Below are 19141 nucleotides of genomic sequence, written 5' to 3' on the forward strand. Positions count from 1 at the left end.
GATTCGGTTTACTAACCGGTGGATGTATGAATAGGGATCTATACATTTCCATGTGAAGTGATATGAAGTGATGGTTGAGCAAGTCCCTGAACACACCGTTTCCACTTTAAAACATGAGCGCCCTGCTTTGGGGATATTTTTCTTCAGATAGTTCTAAAGGAAAAGCTGTTGGAGACTAGAAAAGGTTTGAAATTGGAGCAGATCATGAACTTTCAGGAGAATGACACAAAACACACAAACAAGGCTGCACTGAAACTGTTTAGATCGAAACATATAAGTGTGTTATAATGACCCAGTCAAGTTCAAGTAACTAAAGAATTGAGTTGAAAATGTATGTTGACAGAAACACTTCTTCCGATGGGATAGATTTATTTTACAGCATAAAGTTGGAAAATTCTCAGACATTTTCAAAAACAGTCGAAAGTACGAAACATTGACTCAAATAAAAATCTTTGGAGATTTTTATTTGAAAAAATATAATGTTGAAAACTATCATTTCACCTTAATTGACCATTACATCCTGATTTGTATATTTCACATTAAATGTGCTGTTATGTTATAGAGATAAAGCACAACCCAGTGTATGGAGGCCTTAGTCATCGATGTGATCGTCACACGTTCGAATCCCTGCTTGATAATCAGGGAGGGATGTCTTCCCAATTTCCTGTCTGACCACTCTCAAATAAAGGCAGCTAAAGCCAACAAAACCTCAAGAAACAGCAAAGATATGTCCCAAAAATACATAGCAGTGTGTGACTGTAACGTAACAAAATATGAACAACATCAATGAAGACGAATTCACAAATGAATCGGTTACCAGTTTACTCATTTTTAATTTCACTAGTGTTAAATTAATTGTTTAACTTTGTGATGTGAAACTGGCTTGATATTGCTTTTGCTTTGTGTTAAATAAATTTTTTTCTTTCAATTCCACCTGTGAATATCATAGTCGCTACAGATGTTCAGGAGACATTTCATCCTGTGTGAAACAACAATTTAGTGAGTTTTTTAAATTTATTAGTATTTTGTGTTTTTTTTCATGCAAAAGATATTTAGATTGCACTTCCACATGCAAAATACTTTAAGTGAAATTTGCATCTCAGAGATTTTGAACTGAGGTTCAACATGCCCCTTTCCATCTAATCCCTTTAATACTTAACAACAGATGATATTTTTAAACCCAATTTGTCGAGAAAACACTGTCCTAGAAAAACAATTAATTATAAAAATAAGTACACATACCATCATAAAGGATTAGATGCCATAAAACAAGGTGAGGCTAATTCTATGATTTTTATTTTTATTTTTTATCCCATCCAACCTTTCTTTTTTTGTTATGTTTGTTTTTAGACTCCAGCACGTCATACACTTTCACTATTGCGAGGCTCCCTTAAATGCATGCCTGCAGCATTAAAATGCATCTCCTTTAACTGAATGCCTCGGAGCTGCCACATCCTGTCTGCGCCCAGGCGTGCTGAGGACAACGATCTCTACTGCCTGGGACTAACCGTATAGCCTTTGGGAGTTCTCTCAATGTAGATTGTGATACAGAATCCTGGGTCAAATTAGTAAGAAAATTTACAGCAGGAGGGGGTCAGTGATAGCGCCGTGGGGCTTCCCAAACGCAGGCATAGCCATAAACACAGCCTCAGTCCCGGTTGATACATCCCCTCTGCCTAGTTGAGAGCCTACAATATGCTGTTACACTGATTCGTCTGGCTGGGAAGCAAGGCCCGCAGATCCGCCTGTCCCCTCGCTTACCTTTCATAACTTGTCAAAGCTCTTTGACGGAATATGCGGTTCCAGACGCACAGGGAGGCTCAGGGGAGGAGAACTGGGGGAAGGGGGATCTGTTGTGAGCAGACGATATAAGCGCTGTCAGCACAGATTGGGGAAATTGCGTATTGGTGCTGGATCAGATCTCCAACATAGGGCGAGCATGGGGACAGGCGGCAGGCGGCTCCGTGACAGTTTGGGAGAGGGCTGAGTGCTGGAAGATGAAGACAGACAAATGCATGGAGGTCAGCTTGCTGCCTGCACCTTCAGCTCCTGTCAGATGATTTGGTTGTAAGGTAGTTTATTCCATGCATGTGTTACAAGGCTGACAGAACAGATACAAAGAAAGATTTTGGTAAAACTACTAGAAATCATACAGTGCTTTCTCTGGTATCTGGAAAGTAAGAAAAAGTTACTATGAAGCATAATTGTGCTGAAGTAGAAATTGTGACAAGCGAGAACGTGTGCAAGTGAGAAAAATTATTACTTTTTTAAATAATAAAAAAAACAAATTATTATTTTGAATTAATAATGTTAGTGATAACTTTTTTTTCTTCTATATTGAACACATATCATAAACAAATACACAGACAAGTGGTTCTACATCTTTAATTATCTTAACAGATTATAGCAATATCACAGCCAGACTTTTTTAAATTCAATTTCCTTGCATTATTTCATGCAACCAAATAAAAGACTAAAACGTTTTTATTCATTTGCACTGAAAGGTTGATCGATTGAATGTCAAACTACTAGAAAGTTTTAAAAGGTTGACCATCTTAGCTCCTTTTGTTAGAAAAAAAGTTCATATGCCACATTCTTCTTAGTATCTCACTAACATTTCACATTTTTGTCACTCATCAGCTATTTGCTTTTACACAAATAACATGGAAGGACAAACCAGCCAAGCAAAAATTACATTTATTAATTTAACTGAATCATTCAAATTGAAACTAACATTTGGTTCACTTATTTAAATGGCTTTTACATGAAAAAATCATTTTCACTCAGAAATGTTCATCCACCTAAACAAAATGTATGCAAATTTGTTATATCCGTTTTATTGGTTAAGTTTGAATTTTGTTTTATTTTGGAAAGGAATTAAAAACTAGCTCCAGCTATTGGGAAAGAAAAAAATAAATAAAAATAACGAAAGGTTTCCGGTCATGACTTTCATATCGGAGATTAGCTATAAGAAGCCTGATTTGAAACCTAATCTTAGAAGATTCAATGTCATCTCCAAGACATATTTCCTCCCCGTTCCCCTGCCAGATACTATACAGTAAGTCACTTTCAGTCAGTGTAGTACATGACTAATGGCAGTCTGGCTTTTGGCTCCAGAGCTGCTGGCTCCAAAGTGAAGGAGAGTTGGAGGATGCCAGAAATGTCGCACCTCCAGGCGGGACCCTATGGGCCCTCGTGACGACAACAGTGATGGGATTATAGGAACCACCCTGCTGCTCCCTGCAGAAGCGGGGCACCCAAAGGCTAAAAACAACAAGCTTGTCCCACACTCTGTCATTAACACACACGCACATGCAAATGAGTGCATGTTGTGTGCTTAAGAAGGAGGGAGGAAGCGCTGAATGAGCTGGTGACATGGGTGGAGAGATGACATTTTTGTGGCATTTCATGTCTTTCTTTAACGTTTGATTAGCATTAGAATGCGCTCATGAATGTTTGTGTGCGAGTGCAAGAGGATGTAGGGCATCTGGAAGTCTGATCCGAACAGGTCCCCTGAAGACAAGCGAACAAGTAATAGAAGCACTCTCTCTGTTTCCTGCTCCTATGCTTACATGCCAACCCACAAGACGGTGGCGCATGCTGGGGGACACGGCACCAGCTCACCAACCCTGTCCCTGCCTCACATCCAGCAGCAGTCACTTAGGAGTATTAATTACTGCTCTAAATTTCTTCCTCCATAGCCATCCGTGTCCCCCTCAGACAAAAAGCCACGGTGGGAGGATCTTGATTTTTATAGCTTCTGAAACATCAGATGTCTTTTACTGAAGTTGCCCACTGGCCATGCAGGTTTCTCTCCATCTCTCTATGTCTCATTCTCTCTTCCCGTGTCTCTCAGCCATGATTCAGACAAAATCTTGGGAGGAGGCTGTTGTGCCGGTGCTCCTGCCGTGGCCGGGAGCTCGATGGGGTAGACTCCCATTGGTGTTAGAGGTTTGAAATCGGGCAGACTCGCACACACTTGGCGAAGTCTGGCTGCAAGCTGCTCGCAGAACTGCTCTTTTGCAGTTCACCAGCAGGGAGCACTGTGGGTCTTTCAAAGAATCCTAAAGTCAGCGTGGGTTGAGAGTCCACCTCCAGGTGACACGGAGCCTTGTCCAGGCAGACAAAAAAAAACAAAAAAAACCTCAATTTTATGAGGGACTGCATCCTGACTGGTAGAGATGCAACAAAAATACTGAAACCAATTTTGGAAGCAATCAAGCATCCCTAAACCAAGATTTGTACAGGAGCTTTTGTACTACTTCATCATTATTATATATTTTTTAACATTTTATTAATCACCTATTAACTTTGTAAAGGTGCTTGCTAACATCATAGATAAGGGTCAGTTATTATCTAATTAGGTCTGCTTGATGAAACTTCCTGGCTCAGAGGTGCATTAAGGTTTTTCAAGGGTTTTTTCTCAACAATTCCAAAAGGTTAAAAGGAAACTCCATCTTTTTCATTGCAAAGTTGGAAACATTAAAGAATCCCAGAGTCTTGAGGACACATTTGGGAAACCTCAGCCCCTGCTCCTAATCCGCCCCTCTCATCCGTCTTCATGTCTTTAACCCATTAGTTTGATTCACTGCCTCTGGAGCAGGAAAGTGAAAGCTCAGGCCAGCACTTGTCTCTCCTATGACTGCGTCCACTATATCCCTTCTGTGCGGCACTTTATGGCCTCCTGAAAAGAGGTAGAAGGAACATGGAGGTGTATGTGTGAATGTGTGTGCAGAAAAAGAAGACACAGCATCATGGGTGGAGTTGGAGAGGGGTGGGGGGAGTTGAGAGATAGATATGGGGAGATTCAGAAGGTTATTTGTCCCTCTTCCTCTCTCCGAGTGCAAGGAATCATGGTCTTCATGACAGGTCGCCAGCGCCCGTTGGGGCCGATCTATATGAGGCCCTCTTTATTGGCAATTTCAACCCAGGGACAGATGAGGCTCCAGACGTCCAGGCAGCCGGCCGGACAGGCAGACTATGATGAAAGCAGCCAGGACTCACCTGTGACTCTCGTACTGAAGGCTGCAGAAATAATGCATCAACGGTTATACGCGGAGCTATGTGCACCGTGTGGTGTGTAGACGTACCAGTCGAAATAATGTATGGCTGCTGTCATGCCCAGAGGTCTCTGTTTAATATGAGGAGAATCACTGGGTTGTGTTGGAGGAAGATTTCGATTGAGATGCTTTGGATACTTTACATATTGTTGGAATGTAGGGTAAATAATTCAACTCGGAGCAACAGTCAGTGTCTGTCCGTGACTTATTGCTTTTGGCTTCCTTGGAGTAACAATGCGACTGTGAACATGCGTATTTTATAACTATCCATCTATAGAGCATCGCGTGGCAATCTCATAAAACCATGTCTGCTCCCGTATGAATAGAATATTGTTTCGCCCGAGTGCCGAGCGACATTAAAAAGCATTCTTAAACCTGAATGTTGAGCTGATTGTAATAAAACATTAAAGGCGCCATAAGTACTAACACATCGCTTCCCGATTCTGCTTGAACTGACACGCAGCCCCATTCGGCAACAGACGTTTCTTAACATCTCGCGCAGGGTAACGCTCGTATCACACGCGGCCCTTCCTCCTCAAGTCTCCGAGACGCGTTTCCCATTTTTCAAAGTTCCCGAATCACACGAGGCAAATCAGTGGGAACTAGCATGACAACATTCAAGCTCTGAGCAGACAATATGTCCCGAGGCCAATTCCTCCATCCAACGCACTGCTGAATGAAAGACAGAGGCTGAGAAACTCACGAACACCATGAAATAGCCCTGTAATGAACAATTGCTCTCATATGAGAGGGCCCATTCTGTGAGGAACAGCCATTAGAGCCGTCTCCCTCTGTTAATTCCTAATCGATTGGTACAGTCTGTAAAGCATTGATCAGAGGCTCGCTTTCAAAAGTGTTGAAAGTGTGAAAAGGATTCAAGAAAATATGATTCAGGGGCACTGAACGGGTTATGAGAGGAAAGCTACAGTACATCTGTGTGTTGGAAGAAAGATCTCCCATTTCGGACAAATTAATTTCTCTCTCCAGAAAAGGTTGGTTGTTTTTTAATTTCTGTTTAAACTACATAAATGTGCGTAGTGTCTCGAAAAATGATTCAAAATTATTGAACTCTTTCACATTTTGCCTTCCTACTTCAGTCTTAATTTATTGAGACATGTGATTCACAAAAGCAAAGCAGGGCCTAATAGAGTCAAATTAGATGGAGAGTGAGTGTAAACGTCAATGTTCAAGTCTAGACTGGGATTTCTGATTAGATTTTAGCTGGTCCATCACACTTCATGTCGAACCTACTTTGTTGTTCCTGCTGAAGAAAAGCAACTCCACAGAATTATATTACCAAAACACTATATTCTGGCAATTCATGTATGCAGTTTGGCAAGAGAAGTTACATTCGTTCTCATTTGACAAGTGCACCTTTCTCCATGTTTGCATTGTTCCACATATAATATTATGGCAAAGGGCAAAACGTTAAAAAGCTTCTCGGTAATGAAACACTGTTGCATGGTACAATATTACGACTAACAGGCCAGGAAGAAATGTTGAATGGGAAAAATTTAGGAACAGAAATTCAACCCAATAACTGCACACATGATTCCCCTCACATAAACATGACAATGGGCGGACTTCTGTTTCTTTTTTTTATAACTATTTAGATAGAAATAATGAGCTTATAGTTTTTATCTGCTTCATTTAGCAAACTATGCATAGTTATATGTCAAAATATAACTATGCATAGTTGTATTTGCATAGGAATTATTTCAATCCCAATCACTTGGTACCCATAGTGAAGAATGAAGGGTCAAAAACACCAGCGGTGACATGCAAAAAGCTTATTAGCGATTTTAAGAATGCATTGAACACTATCGACACAATTATGCTTTTCCTATTGATTATTAAGAAAGGTGTTTATTAAAACGTATATATGCATATAACGACCTGAGCAAGTCTGGTTTGCTCTTAGATATCCTCTGTCACTTCAGATCATCAAAAAACACTTCTTGTTTGAATAAAAGTTACTTTAAATTTAAATTTGCTGGAGAATGAATAATGTTAGAGCCTTGCCAAACATGTATGTGTATGAATATGCAGTATAACCAAAAAAGTACATTTGTAAACATAATAAATATACACATACACATGTATATTTTTGTAACAGATTCTGTCTAAAGACTTGTCGTCTGCTGTCGTTCTATCTCGCCATGCTTTTCCTCCCTTTTCCTCCATGTACACTCAGCCTCTAATTAATTTAATAAAGTGTAGCAATTTTGACATTTAGGGCTCTAATTGTCTCCACAGTAGCGGACCGGCTGACCAGCGCTGCAGATAACGCAGACTGACAGGATCAGAGAAATGTCTGTTTATCTGGGGAATTAAAGGGTAAAACCAGGCCTGGCTTAGTAATAGGTGCTCTCCTGCACTCATGTGCATGTGTGTCTGTCTTTGTGTATGAAGGGTAAAGTTTTGGGGTTTTTTTTGTCTGTGAACTTGGGTTTTTACAAGTGTGAGGATTCTCCGTGAGGGACAAGCTCAGTTATTGCTTAAATGGATGGGGCTAATGGTTGATATGGGTCCTTCACTTGTTTACGCCTATCAGTGTTGTCCATCTTAAAATGGACACTTGTGACCTTTGCCTCAGGTTCGATTTGGGTTGCTGGTGGCAATACACATGTGCAGCGGTCTGTCTGTGCAAATTGCCCTCTTAATAAAGCTATCAGATTCACCAATAGGCCAAAAGATGAGTACCGGACCCAGCAGTGCTCTTTTTGCCGATGCAGCCAAAGACAATCTTTCCATTTACCTGAGGGGACCTGCTTGCGCCAGCGCTTGCAGCTATTCGCATCTTCCATCAAAACAAGACTGACAAGTCAAGTTGCTCTCTCTCTCCCCTTTCCTGCCGCCTCCGACCCGTAACCCATTTATCTTGAGATAACTTTGTCAGATTGTCAACCAAACTCTCCGGCGGGAGCCAGGCCCAAAGCTTATTACAGGGGAATCAGCGCGGGCCAAGGCTGGTCACCGCTAAACGGATACTCCCTCCGAGCTCCCGTTGACTTGACTGCATTATCGGAGAGGCTGTTCCCACATCAGCTGAAGTCAGTCAGTAAGTCAGGCTGCCAACAATTAGGCTGCTATATTGATCGCATCAAAAAACTTGACTTTGAATGAGAACCTTTAGAAAGATCTTGACAACATGTATAGATACCTTTTGATCTGCTGTTTCAATGCTCCCTTCCTTAACATCCATTTTTGGGTATTAAGACACATTTATTACACACGGTAATAAATGTAAGAAACTCAAGTAGTTGGTTGCTTTTGATGCACTATCAATTTGAATAATGCATAATGTTGAGATCAAGAGTGGGGACTTCACAACGTACAACTATTTTGGGATAGGATACGTACTTTTGTTTCCTGTGGGTCACCTCTTGCTGTATATCATCCACTTGTAATCCAGGGATTAAGTGTTGCTTGAGATTGAGTTGAAATCTTCATGGCTAATTAATGCCACAGTGGCGGTGTCATTGTGGCGGTATGCTAGGGAAATATTCATCAATGGCATCATTTCTTCTCTAAATTACTGTGTGTAACTTTTGTTCTATTGTTTTATTACTCGTCACGAGGTTTTCACACTTTCTGAAGCGGATTACTCTGTACCCTGTGTTCAGATAGGGAGTTAGGGAGAAGGTAGCTGTAAAGTAGAGTTTATGGCTTTTGAAGCAGGTGGATAAATCTACAAATACGGTCAAGTCACAATTTATTGAAACGGTTTCATTATCAACAAGCAGTATCAAATACATCTAGAAACATTAGCTTTGCAGCTCGGCAAAGTCCTCTGAATGAAATCCTCGTCAGCAGGAGCAAACTGCGAGTTCATCCAAGACTGTAGCTGTAAGTGTCAAGTCGGATATGTGTTGAGAAACATCCGTTCTCTGTGTTCTTCCTCTGGCTACTAAAAATAATCATATGGACTGAAAAATCGAATCATTTAATTTAAGTGGGATCCATGCTGAGTGAAAGCAGCAGCCTCAGAGTGATGTGTTTGTTTGCGAATCTTTCCTTTTTTTTTTTTTTTTTTTTTTTTTTCTTTTTACACCAATGCTCTGTGACATGTTGCCCAGGACACTACGCTATTCCTGGCCAGAAGACCTTGGCTTCATGAATAATATGCCAACGTTAATCTTGAGTGGTCTTGATTTATTCTGGGATGTCTTTGATGCACCAACACGCTGAGGGCTTCACAGGGACAGCCACCATACTGCGGAGACTAAGCGCAGCAATAAAGGGAACTGAAAGGAGGAGAGAAATAGCTAGTTGGTGTGACCGAAATCTGTTCACTTGCAGCTATTTCAAAGGTCTAATGTGCCAGTTACAGATAAGTATATCATTACAAAGATTGTCATTTATCTCATTTACAACAATGTCAATTGGATATGACCTACAACTTTAAAACTTCCTGGGAAGCTAGAATTCCTTAGCATGCTTTAAAAGAAAACATGTTGAAAATCTGAACAATTAAGGCAAACACATTGCCGAAATTAGAATTATTTTATGATGTAGATGTGAAATTCTCTTTGGGTGTTAATCAACAAGAAGATTCAAGCTAATTTGTCAAACCTTTTACAAGAGCGGAAAATTATGTATTTGTTCAATGAGCACCTGTCGTAATGAGGTGTTACTAGATGAGCACACATAATTTGGCATCTCTGTGGTAACAAAAAAGTTTTCAATACATATGTAACACTTTAATTATTGTTAAATAGGACATCAAGTTTTTTTTATCAGTTAGGTTTACTTAACTCATATGAATTCATGGATTCATAAGACACTTAATCTCAAGACATTTTCAGGAAAAAACCCCAAAAAGTAGTAATGTTCATATGATTCAAAAATCTAATTTGGTCCAAGATCAAACTCCTACCTCTCCAAGTTGTTCCATTATAATCCAGCAAAGCTAGATTAAATAGAAAATAGAAAACAAAATAGTTACTTATTCAATGCAAGTTGGGAAAATGTCATCTATTGAAGGAAGACATTCATTTTAAATCAAATCCTTATTTTAAACAAGCATTTGGTAATAGTTGAGAGAAACTACCTTAACAGGAAGAAACCTCCATTTGAGACAGAAAAGTTATAGCCATACAAATACTGAGGGCTCCAGGTGCCTGACGTGGAAAGCAAGCACAGAGCTCAGCGGTCCAAAAGTACTTTAGAATAGAAAAAACAAAAGCAGCAAAAGGCTTTGTCAGTGGTTTCTGTCCAGGAAAGAGACAGAGCCAAACACAAAAGGGAAGGGAGTAGTCTATGGGACAGAAAAACAAAGATCGCACACAAAGCAAATGGAAGCAAGAGATTTCTGTATGATTTTATCCAGCGAAAATAAAAAGCCCAGAGCTCGATTTAGAGCGACACACTAGGCTCAAAGAATGTTCAGTGCGTCAATATCTCAAATGGGTTTCTGTAAAAAAGAAAAGGAAAAAAAAAAGACCCTGCTAAACACAGAAGACCGAATGACTTTCTGTAAGGAAAAAACCCCCAAAGAGAATATACTGTGCATAGTTAATAGCAAAAATAGCTTCGCCATAGACTGTCCAGGACAGAAACCTCTACGAAAGCACTAAGTGAGAAATGCATTCTTTGAAAGTAATATATTAATGGCAGCAATATCAAGCAAAGCAGTACGTTTAAAAAGCATTAAGGCTCTGCCCTCTCTTTACTGCTAAATTTCTTGTAAACAAACAAGCGAACCTCATATGTAAACAAAAATGCCTTTGGAGTTTTTCAATGCAAACAGGACAGAATTTGAATGTTCACCAGGTCGTCCTCAATTTTCCTAAGAAAAACATCACATCCACAAACTACTGTGCACTTTGTTCCTGACGTCCTCGAGTGGTCTTGATTTATTCTGAGATGTCTTTGATGCACCAACACGCTGAGGGCTTCACAGGGACAGCCACCATACTGCTATGAACAGCACATCGCTAACTTAGTCAGCAGACAAAAGAGGAACCCCAGCTCTACCACTCAGTTAAATACAAATGAGTTTAATTGATAAAAGTGTTGAAATTGGGCAGATGCGGGGAAATGTGAAGTGTAGTTTTCATGTTTTTTTCAGCTTACTTGACTGGACAGCAGATATTGATGGACAAGGGTGCATAGTGAGAGGGACGCACATGTCACCCCTCTCAAAGACGTCTATAACACACACTGGTTTAGCAGTGCAATGACCCGGTACTAACAACATTTACTTTATAGTGTCAGCCACTATGTTCTGAACCAGTGACCAAAAACACACTCACTGGTTCTCACCACACAATATTGTAAATTATTAATGATTTTACAGTCAGAGTAGAAAGATTATCATTCAGTTTAAAGGTTTGACCAAGAAATAAGTAAATATCTACAGGGAAGAAACACAATGAATTGTATAGTGAGATTTTTTTTTATCTTGTCTTTTGTCTTTCCTATTTAAGCAGAGAGAAGAAATGGGCTTCTGAGTAACTCCTGTGAAAGTCATAGATAAGTAATTCAAAATTTCTCTAAAACCATTTGACTCAGTTCAACTCAACAGAATAAAAATAAAATGTTAAAAACAAATTCCAGGCAGGAGTGGCTTTTATCTTAACATAGGATAGAAGTACTACCGCACTACTACTGAACAAAAAAATAAAGTTGTGATTTTCAAAAATCTTTCAGTGCATAATTAAATTATTGCACTAAAAAAACTATTTGAGACTTTTTTTTAAATAAAAAGCTACAGAAGATATTGTTAAGACTAATTAATAACTACTCATCTTAATCTCTTCTTTTATTTTAAAAAAATCCATTAGGATGATTTTTTTAAGTGTGTGAATACCTGATTTGTTGGCAAAACCAAAACAGTGTGACTGCCCTGTTTGCTAGTCCTCTGATGAATGGATGCTCAGGGCGCCTGTCTGCAGTGGAATCAGGCTTTATAGAAATTTGTAACAACTTTTGGACAAATAAATTGACCTGTTCTTGAAACATGGCCCTCCTGTATGTAAGTGTCTCCCGGATGACCCTGCTTAACCAGGCTATGCATGTGTGCAGACGTTGTAACTTGTTAGCATACAGAGTGCGGTCACAGGTGTTGTCTCTCTCTTGTTTTTGGACTCGGCCCCCGCAGGCTGAGTTAAGGCTTGTTGTTTGGGCTGGGGGGCTGAGGACTGGGATTTATTCAAAGGTGGAATCAGTAAACTCGTCACTCTGAATAGGATCCAGGAACAAACCCGGGGCAAAACCTGGTAAACTATTTGTCGAATCACACTCAAACAACAGTGAGGTGGGCATTCTTTCCCGATGAACGTTTTCTGTACAGAAACCGACACTGTCTAAAAATAAAAATGTTTCCATTCCACTCGCTCCGACTGCGATCCAACTGTGATGCAATCAGAAGCTTGATCAAACTGAAATACTTCATATAAATAAAGTGCTGTACATAAACTAATGTCAATTAAAGCAAATATTTGTAAAGGCATGCCCATAAGAAGTACCATAAAACAATGGAGAAATTGCATTACATTAATGCAATTTAAATGTTTAAAAAGTGTTTGCAGAAGCTAACTTCTGTTGGGATAGAAAATGGGCAGTTTTACCCAAATACTTGCTCAAAAAATGTGACCCAGTATGAAAAACTGTTTTAGTAAAAAAAAATACATTTAGTCCAAAAATATTTCCTAACACAGTGGGATTTTTAGTTTTAGTTTTTAATTTTTTATCTTTATATTTACTGAGAAAAAAAAATCTGTTTAATTTTGATGGGGCTATTGATGAGGTGACTGGACTGTGTGTGGAACATTGCTGTTGTTGCTGTTTTTTTTTTTTTCTCAAAAAAGAAACAATCTTCAGGCCATTTTAAGCTATCTGAAGGGGTTCCAGACAAACATGAACACGAGCGCATTTTAGGATTTCTGCGTCTTACAATTTCCCATAAGCATCATCTACTTACAAGCATACATAGCTGAGATATGGATCACTGCATAATTAATTTAACTTCCTAGGAATGCTTCGTCTGAATGCGTAGTGTCAACAAAAAATTATTGAACTTCCTTAAAGACACGTGGATGATGCATGTTTTCAACTCTTTGGCTCTCTTGGGGGTTTAAAGTAATAGAAAAGAGGACAAGCTGAGAAGTAAAAAAAACAACAACAAAAAAAGAAAGAATAAAAGCCCCTCCTGGTGTGTTGTAAAACTTAATAAACCAAAACAGACCAGAAACATTTATAATAAGAACCCACTAGACCTGAATGTTGACAGCCAGACTATGTGTGCAGTGGCCATGACTAAGTATCACCAAATTATGTAAAAAAAAAAAAAGAAAGAAAAAAAAAAGGTAATGTGTTACATTGATTTCTCTGATTTTGTCTCTTATGGTTTGAAGGCGAGTGGTAGCTGACACAGACATCCCTATCATTCCCCTCTCAGCCTCTGCCTCACCTTCTTGGGGTGAGGTGGGGGGTTCCACCAAGGAGTCGTCTCTGTGGCAGAACGAGTAGCCTGCCTGTCATCTCTGTCTTGTCCAGGCTCGGCAATCTCACTAACTATACTCTCCCGTGGCCCAGCCTCGCTGGCTGGCCGGGTTTTCCACCAGCACTGACAACCCACATATAATTAAGGGCCATGAGTGCAGTGCTACCTATGAGTGGAGCTGACAGCAAGGGGGCCTACCTATAGCTAATCTCCTCCTCCTTCTTATTTTCAGACTCCTCCACGCACCCGTTAAGCAACAGCTCAGCAGAGCGGTGCGCCGGCTAACGGGCGGCTGGGGACCCACTGGCCCTAATTGATGATCTCTTAGTCTGGAGAGCGTAGGTCTGGAGGGGCAAGTGGAAGGCATGGGGGGGTGGTGGCTGTTTTTGGATATCCAGGCCCACCTCCCTCTCTCCTCCTCCTTCCGCCTTCTTTCAGTTGCTTGGTGAGGAGGTGCAACCGATCTCTGTCTTGGTTCTCCACAACTGAAAGTCCAATCTGTGCAACAGAACAATTTTCTTCCCTCCTGATTAGCGAAGGGAGGATTTGAGGAATGCATGCCTACAATTTACACAGAAGCATCGGTCTTTAGGGGCTTTCTTTAATTGTAAAAGCACGGCACCTGGAAAAATAATTTTAAAAGGACTGAAGCCTTTGGAATTTAGAAGAGAAATAAAGGAACATAGATTAAGTAGAAAATTCCTCAAAGTCAAAGAAAAAGATTGCGAGCGGCTTAAAAACAAGATATTTGTTAATGTGTCAAGTTTTGACACATTAACAGAATCCCAGAGGAAGTGGTATATGAAAGCCATGTTGTTCCCTATGTAGACTGGCATGTGTGCATGGGGAACCGGGAGGACAAGGAAGTAGAAATGGGGTTTTGGTCGGGAGCCGTCAAGTGATTAGAACAATTACTCGTCAAGGATCTGTCACAGCCAATCACATCTGTCTCTGTAGTCTCAGCAGAGCCTTGGTGAGAGGGTGACCTAGACCTATCCACACACTCTCAGAATACAGTGTGTTGTGAGTGATAGTAGGCTAGTATGTGCTTCAGTAGGCTAGTCATATTCCAAGGTTTTTATGTCTCACTAATCAGCTGACAGCGAAGCGGCACTAGTCATCGCTCAGCACTGAGAGCCTCAATAGAGGTTGAGAAAAAGCTGGCCATCAGAAAGGATTGCCTATAATTTGTATATAAGTATGTGAGCATGTATGTGTGAGGGACAGGAGATTGGTTAGCTCAGAATTGTTTCTTTGAAAAAAAAAAAAACCCAAAACATTTTGCCATCTCATAACCACAACAAATTATACATTTTATTTTACACTCCCTTGTTTGTGCCATGAGCAGAAGGATTTTGAGAATCGCTTTGTCTCAGTGCTGTGGTGTGGTTTCTGCATCTTGAGTTTGTTTTTGGTATTTAGCTCAGTTCTCATATTACTTACTGTTATATCATCAGTCCCCAATTTTTCCTGGGAATCCATTCAGTGTCAGTCTCATTTCTTTGCCAATCTCCTCAACTGACTCCAGTGCTATGCTAGGCATACATACGTCATATGTAAATGTATATATTTATGGATACACCATGTTTAAATCTTTATAATAACATTACCACAACAAAATAGTATTTATTTAAACAACTATTGACTGGTTAGCTTTCACCTATGATGCTGCTACTGCTGTATTTCATCTTCCTTCTTCTTATCCTGTTTATTCTCTCCTTGTTGCTGCAGCACATACCCTTCTTTCCACTTCTGCCTCTTTGACTCTGCTAAATTCAGAGCTGTGACACTAAATGGAGGCTTTTTGGCAGCTCTGCGCTGTTATGGAGGACCGACTGCCCCGCATATCCCTTGCTGCAGGAACCCTGGCAGCTCAGCTCTGAGATCGTTGCAGATGACCTGCGTTCTGTGCTTTTGCCGAGTCTCCTGTGCGCAGGCTTGCGGTTCTGCTGCTGCTGTGCCCGTGTTTATCTTAGGCCTTCGTGACCCCTCTCTGTTCGAGTGTGCCCATGTGTTGTTGCAGCATTGACTTAAAGGGCGCCTCTGAGGTCAGATAAAAAACACTTTTTTAGCTGTTATTTTTAAAAAAGAAGAACTATTAAAAGACACAGTCACACATGAATAAAAACAATGGGCAGAAATAATATTCTTTGTAATTATACCAAATCTCAACGCTAACTTGAAGTTTGACCTAATATATAATGTCAATGCACAAGAAAAAAACATAAATTCGTGCCTAATCCAGTTCAATTATGATCTAAAGAGAAGAAAAAAATCTTAAAAGAGAAAAAAAATGGGAGCAGTGTGTCAGTGATCTGGCCCCACAATTGAACTTGTAATGATCACACTCTGCTGTGTTCTGAATGGTTACAAATTCATGATGACTTTAGTCTTAAAATGAGCTTACACGCATGGTGCTTGTGACACCGAGTCTGTCACACGTTGAATAAGCTTGTGTATCTTTACAAATATGATGTCCTTTGTTTTGCAAATAGAGGTGATTATAAGTGATTACCGTCAAAAAGCCCTGCCTGTGCTCCATGTATGTTTGTGATTACATATGTGTGTGAAAACAAGGATTAACCAGTCTTAGTCATTTTAAGTGAATGGGCTAAGTTGAATTTTTTGCACAGCATAAAACTTCCCTCTGTTCAGCTCAAGAACCAGAACAGAAGCCATTATATATATATACCTACTTACTTGAATATTAAATTCAGCTCGTAATTAAAGGTTACACGGGGTAGGTTGTATGTCTGCAGATGGATTTGTTTGCTAAGTGGGCTAATCTTCCTCTGCCTTTGGAAAGGCAACCAAGAATAGCAAACTGTCACAATCTGCCAGAAACTGTGACTGGCTAGGGCTGTGAATGCACGCTCCAGGCATTTTCCAGCCCTATCTCAAAACCTTACATCATCTATTATTCTCCAGCTCATATTGATATGTAATTTTTTTTTCTTTTATCTATGTACAAATTCAAAATGACAGACACAGGAGAGCAAAGAACAACAGCAGAACTCACACAGAGAAGTTTGTTGGAAAAGTCTCTCTCTCTCTCTCTCTCTCTCTCTCTCTCTCTCTCTATATATATATATATATATATATATATATATGTATATATATATATATATATATATATATATATATATATATATATATATATATATATATATATATATATATATATATATATATATATACATATATATAAATATATATATATATACATATATATAAATATATATATATATATACATATATATATACATATATATAAATATATATATATATATACATATATATATATATATATATATATATATATATTTATATATATGTATATATATATATATATATATAAATATATATATATATATATATATATATACATATATATAAATATATATATATATAGTTATATATATATATATATATATATATATATATATATATATATATATATATATATATATTTATATATATGTATATGTATATAGGTATATACAGATATATATATATATATACATTTAGATATAGATATGTACATACATACACACACATATATATGTATATGTATAAATATATTTATGCATATATATACATACATACAGATCTAGATAGATACACACACACACACAATATATATATATATATATATATATATATATATATATATATATATATATATATATATATATATATATATATATATATATATAAGTCGCTCTCAAACATTTGTGTGATTGTTTGTGAAGTCAGATATATTGTTTGCGATGTCTCCACGCAGTCCAGCTGTCACCGGCCCCCAACGTCTACATACTAGATATTATTTCTGTCTGTCCGCACTCCATCTTGGGGCACAATGGAGCCTCTTTCATTTTCCGTGTCATAATGCGATAGCACAAATTTCCCTGCGAGGCATCACACTATTGGAAAAGCGAATAACATATGTTGTGTCTCAAACTCACCCTTCTTCCCCTTATCCCACTGGTGCAGATGACCAGTGAGTGTGCCAGTGCCAAGGGCTGAGGACGAAGAGGGAACGCAAGAGGAAGAGGAGAGCGTTCCGGGAAACATGTCACATAGACTATCATTCATCTCTGCTGCGGAGAAGAGAAATAATGGGAAATCTCCCTATCAAAGCCAAGAAGAGGCGCCATAATTCATTAACTTCAGAGTACCCTCACCACCGAATATAGTTTTGTAATGTTTTGCACGTATGTTTTATAGATATTGGAGGAGAAGAGGCTGCAGTGCCTTGAGGAACCTTACAAAGCAGATTATCTTTTTCTTGGCATGTACTCTAGCTAGGTGCTTTCCGACAGGGTGTGTGTTTAGGTTCTCTTCTTGGCGTGTGTGTGTGTTTTCTATTGTATCATGTTTCACTTAGTAGCTTGCCCATGCTAATCTTTCACCCAGCACCAGGCTTGCAGGGCATGCTGGCAGCTCATGTAATGAGAGGATAAATAAGCTCATGGAACTAGAAACTTTAACTGTCAAATCCATGCTGTTGGCCTATTTTAAATAAGTAAGTAATACACAGTCTTGAACATGTATTTGTGTTTATTGACATTTTTTTTTTCACATTTTGCCTCAGTACAACTGCAAACGTCAATTTGTTTTAGTGGGATTTCTCCTCAGAGATCAACACAAATAGAACTCAGCACATGAAGTATCAGCAACATGACTCTGTCTAGTTTATTGTTCAGGTGAACACCCAGGTATTTCCAAGAATCAGTTACATCAGTGTCACTTTCTTCTGAAATTCACCTGAATCAATGTGTAAAGTCTGAGCCTATAAGTCATTTTGCTGTTACAATAACTGCTTTTTTTAAAGTCTCAACAAGGGATTTGTTAATTCTTACTTTGCAAAGTGATTCAACCTTTGGCAGATTTAATGGATTCACCAATTGGATTTAGGTGTGGACTTTGACTGGGCCATTCTAGTGTTTCCATTTCTTTAAATCCACTGTTGTGCAACTGTGGAATTGCATCCCTGGTCAAACACACCTCAAGTCAGTATAACGAGTTCTGCATAGGCATACTGAAGTTTGTTACATGAGGGATGGGTCTAAAAGTTGGAAATTCAGAATTGAATAAATGTGAAAGTTACAAATTATCACAATTATGTTCCACTGTCTTAAAATATAATGAAATCTGTGGTTGTAGGAACACAATATGTAAAAAAAAAAAAAAAAAAAAAACTTTAAGCAGTGTGAACACTTACACCAAGCTCTGTATTTTCATCTCCTCCGATGAAACACAGATGCATGGCTTTGACATCCAGGTGGCTTCAGATGTCTCGTCTGTCCCTTGATTGGACGACGAGGGGCGGTTATTACGCTGAAGATAAAGAGAAAGTGAAATGGAGAGCGAGCAATCGAAGCGGCGAGTGAGTGGGGAAAGGAGGAGAGTTGGTGAAAGTGAGAGAAAGTTCAAATGAGGAGAAAAAGATGATGAAAAGAGGAGCCACTCTGTCCTTTGAGACTCCTTTTCCTCCCTTGCCGCCAAATTAGCCCAATTAGTCAAAGTGGCCTCTGTTCAGGCTGCTGTCAAACCCCAACACTAAGCAGCAGTGCCAGCGGTCATTCTCCCTCATCTAAGTTGTGTAGCTCTTCTCCTCCGCCGTTTCTTC

This window comes from Poeciliopsis prolifica, unplaced genomic scaffold (genome assembly GCF_027474105.1).
Source record: "Poeciliopsis prolifica strain line A6 unplaced genomic scaffold, Auburn_PproV2 SCAFFOLD012, whole genome shotgun sequence".
Lineage (NCBI taxonomy): Eukaryota > Metazoa > Chordata > Actinopteri > Cyprinodontiformes > Poeciliidae > Poeciliopsis > Poeciliopsis prolifica.